The 2,726-nt window shown below is 38.4% G+C and overlaps 1 non-coding gene across 1 annotated transcript; it reads right to left on the bottom strand.

Annotated features, from left to right (window-relative positions):
• Positions 1-1,468: 1,468 nt before the first annotated feature.
• On the bottom strand, positions 1,469-1,551 carry TRNAG-UCC. Its single transcript has one exon. It is a non-coding gene; the product is annotated as a tRNA-Gly (tRNA).
• Between the last annotated feature and the right edge of the window lie 1,175 nt (positions 1,552-2,726).

Raw genomic sequence — 2,726 nt, 5'->3', positions numbered from 1 at the left:
AGAGCAAGGAAATTACACTCACTGCACAGGCAAGGAAACCAAAAAATTGGCGTTTGAGTGATTTGTTTAATTTCACATGCCAAGGTAATACTCAAAACAGGTCTCAATGAGGGTTCCATTTAATTATGATTCTAATAGAAATGTCTATATGGGCAAAGGTAAAATCAATCTGTACAAAATCAACTTATCCTGCGTTTGAAAAGTGTTCTATATGGTGCCTGCCATATTGTCCACTTATTTCTGTGTGGTACATTCTTTGGTTTATCTGAAAAGCATTTATTAGGTGTAAAGAGGATAAGCAGAAGTGTGTATTTCCCAGTTTGAGATCAAAGGAACTAAATTGGGTTTGACTTCCACTAGTTCAGTGTGACCTCAATTTTAATTTAAAATTAGAAGCACCTAGGAAAATTGTTTACCATCTATATCATAGCCTGGAGCTTTATAAAACTGATTGGATGTAAGAATATTCATTTATTTTCAGGTTCTGGAACCAATCCCTTGGTTCTATTTATATCCTTAAAATTTGATAAAATGTATATATTTTTTTCTTAAGGGTGAATAAAAATCTCTCAAAAGGAACAAAGATCTTCAGCTTTACTAGGTTGTAGACATATTTTTTTAAGTTTACAGTGATTAAATTAAAACAGTGTTTGTACCATAAGGGTAGACATTAAGGCAAAAGCAGTGCCTCAGAAAGGAACGTTAAAACTGACATAGACTAATGACTCCTTGAAGGTACAACATGCGTGAACCTATTTCTCCCCTGAATGACCAGAAGCCAGCCTTTGGCCTGTGGTTTGGGAATCACACGGAAGAGCATGTTTGAGATGGTAGGCAATTTCAGTATGTACTGAGGTTTTGACATACAGATAGTCTTCTGCATCTGTTTTCAGCATAGATTTCTGCTGAAGAGGCACACGTCAAAGAGGAATAAGCTGGGTTCTACTTAAAGTCCATCACAAACTCACCTTGGGACCTCAGGCAAGTTGTAAAATTTGCCTAAATCTCATTTTTTTCCAGTTAACACAATAAAGATGGTTTTCCTTTACTCAACAACATAGTAATGGCAGTCAAATGAGGTATTTTCAATGAATGTGAAAGCACTTGAAATCAAGGGAAGTGATATGCAAATAAGTAGTAATAGTCTCTCAGTTCACTTAAGTCATGCCTGTATTTGGTAGTTGACAGAGAGCAGTGTTTAATATATCCTGTTGGTACTGAGATAGCAACTCTTTCAGAGAGTATATGGAACCTAATTAAAAAAGAAAATCCATGCTTCAGCTTCATTGAGACCTTCAGTCCCTTAAAAGTCTCCTTTTGCATATTGAGGAGTTGAAGTGCTTTCTTTAGTTTCCTGTCTTTTTTTTTTTTTTCCCTTTAGATAGAGACAGCATGAGCAGGGGAGGATCAGAGAGAGGGAGAGGCACAGAATCTGAAACAGGCTCCAGGCTCTGCACTGTCAGCACAGAGCCCGATGCGGGGATCGAACCCACGAACTGAGATCATGACCCGATCGGAAGTCGAATGCTCAACCGACTGAGCCACCCAGGCGCCCCTTCTGTCTTAAACATCATGGTCCATGGCAGCAGCCACATCCTTGCCAGTGTCCACATTTCCAATTCCTTGTTGGCTTCACTGCAACCATCTGTCATCAGAAGCTACTCTGACACAAGCTACCCGCCTGCTTTCCTGTGACTAAAACCAGTCCGAGTGCCGCTTTCAAAAATCACACCACTCTGTAGATCAATGCCACCTCAATTCTGTGCTTTCCAGTAAACCAGCAACAGTCCTAGAAAATGTTCTCAGTCCCATCAGCTTCCTTACTATTTGCTGTAATGAAGACATCGGGCCTTATGTAACTTCTGAAGATCAGCTTTATTTCCTCTGCCCCCTTTAGTGACAACAGATGGTTTTATCTGTTTCCTCTGGGAAATAATAATCATCAGCTCCTTGCTCTGCCTGAAACATTCTTTCCATATCCACATTTTCTGTCCTTCATCTACCCAGCTCCCATTTATTCTTGAGGCCACAACTTGAAGAAAACTTCCTAGACCCCTTCTGTTGGTTTCTAAGTAACTGTGCTTTTCCACATGGAAGGACACATACAATTGCTGCTTACTTTTTATTATTTCGCATCTCAGTGAAGACACAGTTGTCTCCTTAGTGCATATCACTTTGACTTGTAGTTAAGTGTTCAGTAAGTACATATTGAATAAAAAAGTGATGTCATTATTTTTTTCCCCTCCTTCCTCTATAGCTTGCTACTCCTACTGTGGCTCTCTTCAGGTTAAGTTTTGTTACTTTTTTCCTTTTACTTTATTTAATACATATTTATTAAGTACCTACCACTCTTGTAGACATATCAAGAATTACTATTGAGACAACACATAGTTCTCTAATTTGAAGAATGTGGAAAAATGAAACAGATACTTATGGAAGTTTGCCAACTTGATAATAGCTCACATGTCTTGAATATTTCTTGTGTTGCCAGCGTAGTGCTTATCACCATTCACATTATCTCATTTAGTTATCACTATAAACTTATGTACTGTGTATGATGTATTAGTTTTCTCTAAATTATGCTGCAGTAACAGATAATCTCCAAATTTCAATGGCTTACAACAACACAAGCTTATTTTTCACAGTACATGCTGGCTGTGGTTTGGTTGTGACTGCCCTACGTTCCCTTCATTTTGTTCACTCATCAGAAGAAGGAGCTGCCCCTA

Source organism: Hyaena hyaena, unplaced genomic scaffold, assembly GCF_003009895.1.
Source record: "Hyaena hyaena isolate Hyena2069 unplaced genomic scaffold, ASM300989v1 scaffold_1136, whole genome shotgun sequence".
Lineage (NCBI taxonomy): Eukaryota > Metazoa > Chordata > Mammalia > Carnivora > Hyaenidae > Hyaena > Hyaena hyaena.
Note: the sequence above shows the minus strand (reverse complement) of the source record. Positions and strands in the feature narration are given on the sequence as shown.